The 12844-nt window shown below is 36.7% G+C and overlaps 1 non-coding gene across 1 annotated transcript; it reads left to right on the top strand.

The window, feature by feature from the left end:
- Nucleotides 1–11131: 11131 nt before the first annotated feature.
- On the top strand, nucleotides 11132–11203 carry TRNAG-UCC (transfer RNA glycine (anticodon UCC)). The gene has a single exon. It is a non-coding gene; the product is annotated as a tRNA-Gly (tRNA).
- The last annotated feature ends 1641 nt before the right edge of the window (nucleotides 11204–12844 follow it).

Raw genomic sequence — 12844 nt, 5'->3', positions numbered from 1 at the left:
AAGAGGCAATTAGCCAATGAAGGAGGCTCAGTCTATAAGAACCTTCGAAACGTAACGTAAATAATGAAACAAATAACTATAAAGCTCTGCCAATTCCCGCAAAATACTGTCAAACACAAAATTTGAGTTGCGTTGACGCAAACCATTACGGAACGAGGCTCCAGGGACCCGGAAATGCGCTGTCATTACTCGTATAACTTTCCTTTATTCTTCGCTCACGCCCAAGAAACCGATTTCTCTAGAGGCAACTAGTCCTACCTGGCAGGCCGTTCGTACTCTGCGGATGTAGATGGAGCGAAGAGGAATACGCTCATAGCTACACGATTCTTGCTGCAGAGAGGAAAATTTGTGAAACATACTTCGACCTCACTCCCTCCATCCCTCTTATGGAGGAAACTTTCCCTTTGGTTTTTGGGAAAGAAGTGAATTTCTTCGGCTGCGTCGCCAATTTGTCATTCAATCGTGTGGTCTTTGGCGATTGAAGATCGTGGACTACCTAAAATTGTTAACCAGTCGGTGCACAGCGAAGCCCGTGAAATAATTAGTAAATGTAGCAATTCTGTCCGCATCCAACAAATGAAGGGTCTCAGCTACATCAACTTGTCTTTCCTCTTTCGAGAGAGGTATGGGAAAGCACATACTATTGACAGCAGCTCCAGAAGGGGCACACTCGAAATAAAAAGGCTCTAGTTCCGGCAAGGAACTGAATTTTCCTTCTCTAAACTGAATGAACTTAAAAACTTTTGAATATCAAAATATAAAAGTGTAAAAGGTAAACGGCTTGCAAGGCTTAGGCTTTCTATTGATGAACTAGCCTTTAGACTTCTGCATCTAAACTGATTGTTGAGCAATAGTGATTACGAAGTGAGGAAAGAAGCAGAGGCGGTATGCTTTCATAAAAATTATGCTTGACCATATCGGCGATCTAAATGTGGAAGAACACGGATGGTACGTTTACCTAAACATCGTATTTACAATAACATAGCGATCCAACGCGGCCTTAAGTGGGTTAAAACAAGAAAATACATATATGTTCATGTGTTTTTCGTCTCGTTTGCAAGGCTTTGTAGGCAATCTCATCTCCTCTCTTGTATCTAATATTTAATGATTCTTTCCAACTTCATTTCCATTTTCAAAAACTTCCTCTGGTCTCGTCTCGTGCTCAATACTAATTTTCTTGTATAGTTGTAAACACAGAATTCTAGACAAAATGAAAAGAATAATTTTGAATTTAACAAAAGAGTCCTGTCAATATCAGAGACGAATCCAGGTTAAGCATTTTAGGCGGGCAGTACAGTATCTAGAATTGTTTGAGGGGGAATGGAATCGCTCTCACAAATGTTGAAAAAAAAAAAAAAAATCAAGAGCATAAATTCTGCCATTGAATAGGGTGATAGGGAACTATTAACTATTAGCAGTAGCAACGAAATCTTTGATAGTGCAAACATATTTGTTGACTCAATGCTAACATCGTAGTTATTACTGTGTAAAATCTTTCTTTTCTCTACCTGCAAATTACAATATAAATAAGTTATTTTTACCGGTATGCCATACCGGCCGATTTTCTAACTTTCGGATGCATAACCGGCTCATACCGCCTCACTTTAAGTACTGTTCTTCTGTATGAATCAGAAAAAAACATGACATTTCGGAAATCTGAAAGAAAATAATTATGGAGGGATTTGAGATGTGTTAGAGAAGTATGTTGGGCGCATCATGAACAGGAAAATCAGTAGAAAAAACAGCACGAGCCATAAAATTTAATTCAATCATCAGGTCATTTACCATTTAGAATGAGCTAATACAGAAAACAGCTCAGAAAGTTTTTATAGACACTTTCGGATACAGACAGGAACAGTCCTTATTTATTTGTTTATTGGATCAAAAGATCCAATATATTTCAAAGAAAAATTTGCTTTTACGCCTTATATCTGGAGAACTACATATAGTGTAGCCAAACCTAAAATATTACTTAACTCGGTATGATGTGCTTATTACGTAGAAAATATGGAAACTCGACTTAGGGGCAGTTCAAAAATTTTGTGCCCCCTGATCTAAGATCAAATATATTTCAATCAAAAATTTTATCGCATGCCTTATATCTGAAGATCTAATAGTGTAGCCAAACCTAAACTATCACTCAACCCAGAATGATGTGCTTATTCCGCAGAAAATACGAAAACTCGATTTAGGAGCCGTTCAAAAAATTTGTGGTCCCTGATCCAAAAACTGCCAAAAAGATAGAATAAATTTCAACAAAAAGATTCTTGTACGCCTTCTGGGAACTACATATAGTGTAGTCACACCCAAATTATCACTTAAGTCAGTATAATGTGCTTATTCCGTAGAAAATACGAAAACTCGATTTAGGGGCCGTTCAAAATTTTTGTGGGTCCTGATCCAAAAACTAATTATTGGCCAAGATCGCAATCTTTTGATGCATTTTTTGGATCATCATAATTTTTTTTTGTTTTTTCTTACATTTGAATAACCTCTTCATGAGGGACAGCAATTATTCTCCTTCATTCACCTTTAGCACAAAAAATATTCTTCTGCAAGCTGATAATAAATAAGCGATATAGAGCAGTAGATTTATATATATATATATATATATATATATATATATATATATATATATATATATATATATATATATATATATATATATATATAAAACTTCTTCCCACGAAGTGTTTTGTTACGAATGCAATAACCTGGTGAACCATACACAGAACTGATGTATCCTGAATCTGAATAAATTATTTTTTCTCTTCACACTAAATTGCTTTCTAATGAAAATCTTAGAAAATCTTCAGAGAGTAAACGACATTGTGAGGAGTCGGTTGTATGGCCGAGAATTCGAATTAGTCCCAGAAGCGACAGTCCTATTAGCGACAGGAACTGTTATCTGTCCTATGAGCGACCGATTCATTTACATTGAGATGATGGAAGATGATATGATTCCATCTCGTAAAATATGTTTGCCTCTGGTGTTATTAGCGCCCGAAAAACCTTGGTATGAAATATGTACGTGCCAGTGATACTGTTCGTCAAATATATTTTTCCTCTACTATGAGTGCAAATAAAACTTATTTTAATTTTGAGTTAGATTTGACATAAAACATAACAAATGACTTAACGAGACAACAGGGATATTTCCATGAAAAGTATATTCCTATGTAATTATTGAAAATCCAGTTGTAATATCCCCCTTTCTTCAAAAACTTTGTTTTCTGTACTTAATTTGATTCAAATCTAATTACTCAGTAAGCACAGTAATATATTTTATTTTGAAGAACTTAAACGTGTAACAGTTTCGCCAACTATCTACTTTTTAGACTTCCTAAGTCTCTATGAATAAAATGAAAAAAAAAATGTCAATGATAAAAGACAGCTTTTGAGATCCCTTACATCTGATTGGCTATTCTCAACTAATCCCACCAATTACAATGCACTTCACTCTAAACAATCCAAAAGGTAAACAAACTCTTTAAAGTACCTTCCCCCCTATTGTAAGCTACTAAAACGTAAACTAATTGCTTAATTTGCCTTCCTCCCTTCTTTTAACTTATACATAAGAGCTTGTCGTGTAGCAATCTGAAATAATCCCTTATAACTAGACGAACTGTTAAGTCCTGCGAGAGGTTTGTAACTTGTGTATTAATTTCTTCGAATACACCGTGGTTTAGATTTCTTTGATATCCTCAAGTGGTGAACATCTTTTCTCCATGGACGCCCGATGGGAAGGTAGGGGTCGCCCCCCTGGCTCACAAAAATGTATACGTAATATAGGAAACCACATATATTAAATACCAGATATACCAGACATGATACAGCAACCATGGAGATGCCCCTCCCTAGAAAATTTTCTTCGGGTGCCACTATCTTTTTCTGACTTCTTTCTTATGCCATAAACATATTCAATCTAAACTTATGCTCCGTATCATTTTAACATGAAATTTTTAATTATATTAGAATCATAGACAAAGGCGGAGCTACTCTAAATGTATTTAGTTAGTTTTCCCCTTGACAGTCAATGTATTCATAGAAATTAATTCAAAAATATAATATTAGGAAAAACGTACAAAAGATTGTTAATGTAATGAGAGCATTCTCACATATTAAATTCAGATAGAGCGAAATTTTTCATAGTACATTTTGTTAGGTTCTAAATCACATTAGCATGAAACAAGTTCAAGAAGAGAGAACCGTATCTTCTTCCATTATCTTAATATGAACGAATCGGTGACTCATAGGACAGTTAACAGATCGAATCGGTCGCTCATAGGACAGTTAACAGTTCCTGTCGCTAATAGGACTGTCGCAAGTGGGAAGACACCGAGAATTCTATAAGGAACTTATTCCCTTCACTGACAAATTTACTCCTCTTTTCTTTGTAGCTTCCACTTTTCCCTGCAATTTCAAAAATAAAGGAACAAACGTTGTTAGTTTTACAATATCCCCCCTTCCATTCTTTGGAAAGTCCGCTAGTAACTCGAACACCGACTAGAATGGTTCTAAATTATCTTACATTACATTTACAACTGATGTACTCACATTTACTATATACTACATGAAGTACTGCATGAGCTGTGATCAATATAGTACGTGCATAAATGGACGTAACTTCTCTGCACCGAACACCTTTCTTTTGTAGTGTTCATTACTCAGAGGTTTCACTGTATATTGTTGGAAGTAGAATCTGGAACAACCACAACAGATGAGCTTGAAATGACTTAATGAAACTGAAACAGCTGCTCTTATAGTGTAGTATAGGGTAATGGCTTCCATATAAAATTACTCTACATCCAAATGATATAGATAATTTTCATTAATACATATTGCGGAAAACGAAGATGATTTGCACGAGTACCCAGGTAATCTGAGTAGAAAAAAAATGAAATGAAATCTTTTGAGTTTTACGTCCCACGGTTATGCCGGCTAGGCTAAAGGAGACGGTGATGATGAGAGATGAATGAAATGTTGGAATGAAGAAAACGGGAGGAAACGGGAAAACTTCGAAGAAACCCACGCACATGGTGTTTGTCCACCACAAAGTTCACTTGGCGGGGCCGTATCTGAGTAGAGAACTGAAGGAAACATGTAACACGAAAATAACACGAAAAGAACAAACATATTTAAGTGCACAACAAAGAATCAGGAGCAAATAAGAAAAGTCTCTTCCACAGAATAAAAGCAGGTACATCTCGTAAAGGAATTTGGTTTGTGTGGCGTGATACTTTCTCAATTAATATTGAAACTGGAAGTGGTAGTACATTTTACTACTTCCACCCTTTGTAGAGAGAGATTACAGTGGATATTGAATATATTCTTGGGACGCTTAATTGATTGCACAAAACCATTTATCCATTTTTATTACCGTTTTCACTCTATCGTGATAAACTTTAGAACAGAAAGTGGTTGATTTCTGATGCTTTCAGTCTGAATATCATCTTCATCAACAAACTCGATTCTTAACTCTTGATCTTCTAGATTTATATCCTGCTGAAGATCGATGATGATCTATCAGGTAATTTTTTCAGATTTTTGTTTGTTTGTTTTCCGGACGGACACACAAACACATTCACATAGACAGACAAAATAAGTGCATTATGGAAAGAAAATGAAATAAAATCTTTCAGTTTAACGTCTAACGATTATGCCCTTTAGTCTAAGGGAGACGGATGATTAAGGCAAGTGAATAAGTATGGAAAATGGTGGGAGGAGAATGTGGAAGGAAACGGGAGTACCCCGAGAAAGCCTACAGACACAATGTTGTCCACTACAAGCTTATCTGGCCGGGGATCGAACCAGGGACCCCACGCACCAGAGGTAACCGCTCTACCACTAAGCTACTCTGTACCCCGCAAATGTATAATGGGGTTGTGGTAAAAATCAAGAAGTGTGATTCTTTTTTGTTCTTCTGACGGACAGACACAATAAATTAAATACAGTCAAGCCTCCCTTGATGGCCATCTCCTAATAGTTTTTACCTCCATAACACGGGCAATGTCCCGCCAAAGGAGAGAACCCTCCCGTTTACGGATACCCTCAGATATGGACCCAGATAGTCTTCTTATCTTCCAAACATTTCAGAAACCTTTTCATAATGGAGAGAAAACGATATTAGCTCTTAAGCACATAAGAAAATACTTTCTGCAATTTAAAAATATACCCAAATGATCAGGCAGTTATAAGCAAATATAGATCAGAAATTTGTGTCTGCAGGATTACATTGCAGATATCTATTACTTTTTCTTGAGAAAGTCATAAACTGTCATGATTACTTAGTTCTGTTTAATTTTCAGTAATTAATAATAATTTCATGTTCTTGATTCAGAGTTCTTTTATTTTTAATAGTGAGTAAGTATTAAGGAACTTTTATAGATGTATGCCTTGCAGCTAAGAAGATAATTATCATACAAGCATTATATTGTATTGCAGGACATCTCATATAAACACATCCTTCAATACATATTTTATCTTTATAGAGCAGCATCTCCCTTAGTAATTTGAACACTCGAGTACAGTGTTTCGATAGTATTCTATATTTACATTTACAACTAACGTATTTACTGCCTCCCTGCTGGTGTAATGGCTAATGTCCCTCTTTGGTACACGTGGTCCCGAGTTCTATTTCCGGTGGGAGCCCACCAAAAATTTAATTACACAAACATTCACTTTCATTAATCACCCGTTTCCTTTAGCCTAAAGACCATAACTGTGGGACGTTAAACTAAAAAATTCATTACAATTTATTCACTCTATACTGCATGAGCTGTTAAGTGTGGTAAATTTATGTACCCTCTTTGTAAATAATCATGTTCCATCACTGTTCATTATTAAGAGATTTAATGTATAAGAAATCTGAATTTCTCTATGTATCGGTCAAGCTCCTCTGTGGCTATGTGGACAGCGTGCGCTTCTTGAGAGACTGAGAGAGTGAGAGACCCGAGTTCGATTCCCGTCAGGAGCTCATCTAGTTCGGATCCCATATTAAGATGTAGGTCCACATCTCATACAGCCTCACTGCTGAATGGGACGATAAACTTAAATCCAATCTAATTTATAAATCGACCCAGCTCAATTCCCTTTACCTTTCAGAATGGGTTTGGCTTGGTAAATAAACTATTTTGATAGTAGTTAAAAATCAAGTCTCGATTCAAGTGTATTTCTGATTTTAAATGAAAAACAAAATCACTTTTAAAATTGTACATTTACCAGACCAAAACACTCCGTTCGACTTATATATCAAGACAGTATTTTTACATGCTAATTTACAAAACATTTTAAATTTCCTCCACCTTTTAATACTAGGACTCCCAACGGTCTTGCGTCAATATAACCTTCTGATAGTCCTAAGTGGTAACCAACAGAGCCGTAGCTAGAGATTTCGGCGCCCGGGGCGAAAAAGAATTCGGCGCCCCTCTACACTCACCTTACAAAGCTTTTTTATTTATTTTTTTTACAAGTAAGAGAAGCAGCTTTTGTTGTTATGCTAAATTTTTATCAAGCTTCTTGGACAGACCATTGCAACAGCCAAAAGCGATCATTATGTATCCTTTTAGAAATAAGAGTTGCTTTCATGATGCTTATTTTGTACTTTCTGTTTAACTTGACAAAACTACTTTTGGTTGTATACAAATCCATTTGCAGAACAGTTATGGAAAGAGCATGGAGCCAATTCTCCTACGCCAGGGAAACCGTGTTAGACATTTAGCTGGTGGACGCGGGTAGTGGCGTTGGAAATATCCTGTTTCCCTGAGCATAGCAGCAATGTCAGAAATCGAGCCCAGGCCTGGAGGTCTCAGAAATGGCCAGGTTTTGGGCTCGGGTATCTTTTATTCGAATGTTAAACACGGAGTTCTTGGACGCGGGTAATGGCGTTGGAAAGATCTCTGTCCCCTTAGCACATCTGTTATATCAGAAATGGAATCAGGCACTCAAGGCCCCAGAAATGGGTTTCTGAAGCTTTTGCCTTGGGTCCCTTCTATTCCCTATTAAACATGAAGTTGTTGGACGGAGTTAATAGCATTCGAAAGGTCTTGGTCCCTTGAGCATAGTGGTGATATCAGAAATCCGGATCCCGAATACATAAAGATAGGTCCTGACATTTTGGGCTCGCGTTCATTCTATTCGACTAAAAAACCGTATGATCCTTGGGCGCGGGTGGTGCCGATGGAAAGGTCTGGATTTCATTAGCACATTGGTGATGTCAGAAATGGAACCCGAAGCCCGAAAAATGAGGTTCCGAAATTTTGGATTCGGGTCAATTCTATTTGCCTATTAAACATGGAGTTGTTGGACGAGGGTAGTAGCGTTGGAAAGGTTTTGGTCCCTTGACCACAGTTGTGACGTCAGAAATCGGACCCTTGCCTCGAAGTCTCAGAAATGGGATCTAGAAGTTTTGGACCCAGGTCTCTTCTATTCATCATTTAAACATGGAGTTGTTGGACATGGGAGGTGGCATTGCAAAGGTCCTAGACGTCTGGGTACAGTGTAACATCAGAAATTTGGCCCTGGTCTCAAAGCTTCAGAAGTGGGGTTCCCGAAATTTTGGATTCGGGTCCATTCTATTTGCCTATTAAACGTGCAGTTGTTGGACGAGAATGGATCTGGATCTTCTGAGTAGGAAAGGTCTGGATCTTCTGAGCATTGCGGTGATGTCAGAAACCGGGCATCGGGCCCTGAAACCTCAGAAATGGGGCCCCGAAGTCTTTGGCTTAAGTTCATTTTATTTGCCTATTAAACATGGAATTGTAGGATGAAAGTGGTGGCGTTGGAAGTCTTTGTCCCTTGAATACAACGTTGATGAAAAATTGGTTCCGGGCCCCAATTTTTTTTATTTATGTCGTAAACCTTTTGTCTAATTTGATCTCAATACCTGATTGTGCAAGATAAAAGCATATTAATAGCTGAATTAATGGGTTTATCTCTCGCAATCAAGTATTGAGATTGAGCCATTGCAAAAGTTTACAACACAACCCAAACTTCGGGACCCGTACCTAATTTCTGACATCACCGGACTGCTCAAGGGGCCAAGACCTTTCCAACGCCACCACCTGCCTCCAAAAACACATTGTTTAATAGCCGAATGTAAGAAACCCGAAAGCAATATTTCGGTACCTCATTTCCGGGACCTTGAATCCAGGGCCCAATTTCTGACATTACCTCTGACAGATGATCCGAACCTTTCCAACGCCATCACCCTCATACAACAATTCATGTTTAATAGGCGTATAGAAGGGGCTCATGCCCAAATCATCGGGACCCCATTTCTGGGACCTCATGGTGGGGGCCCGGTTTCTGACCACCACTGTGCTTAGGGGAACCGGATCTTTCCAACGTCACCATCTGCGTGCAACAACTCCATGCTTGAATGAAAAATAGAGTGGACTCGAGCCCAACATTTCGGAACCTCATTTCTGGGGCTTTGAGGCCAGGGCCCAATTTCTGACATTACCGCTTTCGTTAATCGACAACGATCTTTCAAACGCCAACACCCTACTACAACATCATGTTAAATAGGCAAATAAAAGAGACGCGAACCCAAACTTTTGGGACCTCATTTCTGGGGCCTCAGGTCCTGGAGCTTTCCAACACCACAATCTGTATCCAATAACTCCATGCTTAAAAGAAAAATAGAATGAAGCCGAGCTCAAATTTTCGGGACAACATTTTTGGTCCTTTGAGACAAGGGCCTAATTTCTGACATTACCACTGTGCTCAGGAGACCCGGACTTTTCCAACGCCACCATCTGCATTTACTAACTCCATGTATAACACGGCTTCCCTATTGTAGGAGGATTTTAATGGAATTTTCTTCAGGCTCTTTACAACTAATTACAACGTTTCAAACTATCCATAAGAAATAAAATTTTAATACATTAGAAACTATGTTCTTTTAAAATGTTCAAAATGGGGGACAGCATTGATTTCCAGTAATAATTGTAAACTTTCGTAATTTTATTCTCTATTTGAATAGTATTTTAATTTCGAATCTTTTACAGTAAAAAATATTTTTGTGAAATGTAACGGAATACATACGGATATATAATGTGTGTATGTAGATAGATAAAAATATCACACAATTAGATACATACGCAGAAAAAATACCATGGAGAATTGATTCCAATAAAAACATTGAAAGCAGTTCGTATGTCAATTGAATTTTTTAAAATCACTGGTAGTGATCAGTCTTTGAAAAAGACAAAATCGTTGGTTAAGTTCTGACCTCCTAAGCCCCTATTTTACAACTTCTTCAAGTTCGAAAATATTATTATTCTTGTTTACTTTCATTTTTAATATTCTCGCGCAAACAATAGCTTGCATGTTCTCTTTACTCCTCTACTTTTCATACCTTCATTCTCACCATCGCGATTAACCCGATTGGGTAGAAAGGCGTGATTAACTGAGCAAATTCATCAACATCAAAACACATTTCAGATTCTGAACATTTGATTTTGAAAATGCTCCTGCGTAATCTATAAGACATCTCTGCACCTTGATATCACATCGTCATTAACATATCATATATAACAACTTTCTTTAATAACTGAAAAACTTGTTACTATTATTGAAACGTTTGAGTTGCGAGCGAAGCTCGCAAGAAAATTTTTAATAAATCCATTTCTTTGCTAACCAACACTATTGATTTAATAGGGCGCCAGAACTTTTATGGGGCGCCGCGTCGTTTATTCATTTTCAACACTTTTTCTTTCTTCTTGCTCGTTCGGCGCCCCCTTGTTACCAGCGCCCGGGGCGAGCGCCCCGCTGGCCCCCCTCTAGCTACGGCTCTGGTAACCAACTCATATTGACAGTTAATTAGTCCGAAAAGGGGGGAAAAATAACTTTCTTTTGAGCTTTTGCACCACTGAGGGCCATTTTTTCTCTGTGTGTGTGTGTGTGTGGTTGAGAATAATGTGCTTAAAAAGAACAAATTAACAGAATAGAACCATTTCTTAATCAAAATTCCTCATTACTAAGCCTATGTTCTGTGTAAAACATCGACTTCATTAGACGAGTAAAAGGTCGTTATCCCCAATGACTCTCCATTTTAAATTATGTCGACTTCACGGTTTGCTGAACAATTTAAGAATTGCTTTCTCTTCGAAAAGGTCCACAGCGGAGAGCGATGGTGGTGTAATGGTTAGCATAGTTGCCTTCCAAGCAGTTGATCCGGGTTCGATTCCCGGCCATCGCAACTTTGTATTTTTAAAATCAATTCTTTAATTTTTTTTTAATAAAAAAAGACAATCACTATCCTGTTGAAATATTATTGATGATGATAATACACAAATAGTTTCTTGTTGTTGTTTCTTTTTAAAGCTGAAGGAAATTATTGTAATAGTACAGTTAAGAGTTCTACATATCGTTAATGCTGCACCCAAATACATTAACAACAACAGAACTTCTAGAATTTTTAATCATAGCTTAGCAAAATGTATTTGATCATCATAGGCAATGTTCTTTTGTATGTTGTAAGCCAGGGGGTTTCCATCCTCTCACAAGGTCCGTAAGTTGCTCTGACATACAGTACATTCCCAGAAAAGTAACAGGTCTATATAATTTTAAGATTTCTGAATATTTTAGGAGATAAAATCAACTACAGAAGGATTTCCAGAGGTTACATCTTTCAAAATGGGTAAGTACGTAGTTTCCGAACACGAATATTTATATTAAACGTGTACCAGCTATTGTAACAATTTCTCAAAAAGTTTCATGTTAGCGTAAGAATATTCAGTGCGAGAGGGAGTCGGGTTCGATTCTCGGCAGGGATTCATGTGGTTTGATGTCACGTCTGATACAGTTTTGGTGTTGAAGAGGATGCTAAACTTTAATGCTGCGTTTCCCAACCTTTTTCAACTTGCGGCACACTACAGATGTAACTTGAATTCTCGCGGCACACTATATAGGTATTATTATTATTATTATTATTATTATTATTATTATTATTATTATTATTATTATTATTATTATTATTATTATTATTATTATTATTATTGGTATACCTAAAACACCTTGGTAATTTTTTCTGTGATTACTGGTATCTTTTTCACAAACAAGAAAGTTCGATCACTGGTTTCAATCCGTGGTAAATCATTATGCTTATTTTTCATTCTAATTTAAAAATAGAAAACAATTACATTGAAATATAGGACTCAGGTTTATAAAAATACACTTTCTCGTTCGAAAATTGCATCCAACCTTTTACTAAGAAGGAAGATCACTAAATAACGAACGAACAAACAAATCTCTTGTACTTTTAAAACACAAATGAGAGTAATTTGTATGTAGGTTTGCTTTCTCGAAATGATTGAATAATATTTTAAAATTTCAAGTTACGAAATAGTCTGCAACAATAAAGAAGCAATAATGATGATAACAATTATAACAAATACCTTTTTAACATTAAAAATGTACAGAAAAGTATTTCAATAATATTGAAATGTACCTTTATTTATTTATTTTTATTCACAAAGTTCAAAATGTGGGGATTTGCTTGTGATATAAAATTCGATATATAAATTCGTAAATAAAAAAGGGAATACGTGTCTTGGTGTTTTCGAGAATTCCACTTCTAACGGGAAAAATGTTGAGTTATTTCAATAATATCCAAATTTCTCTTTCTTAATTGAGAAAGTGCTAAATGTGAGGATTCACTTACATTGAAGACGTGAAATTCCGTATATAAACTCTTAAATAAAAATAAGAGAACACGTGTTTCAGTGTTTCCGAAAAATCTCGCTCCTAAGGGAGACAGGGGGATATTTTAAATAATTTATGAAACGAAATGAAATCTTTCAGATTTACGTCCTACAGGTATGCCAGCGAAGCTAAGGGA

The sequence above is a fragment of the Thermobia domestica genome, chromosome 8 (genome assembly GCF_964235325.1).
Source record: "Thermobia domestica chromosome 8, izTheDome1.hap1.1, whole genome shotgun sequence".
In the NCBI taxonomy this organism is placed as follows: Eukaryota; Metazoa; Arthropoda; class Insecta; order Zygentoma; family Lepismatidae; genus Thermobia; species Thermobia domestica.
This window is presented reverse-complemented; position numbering and strand designations above follow the sequence as displayed.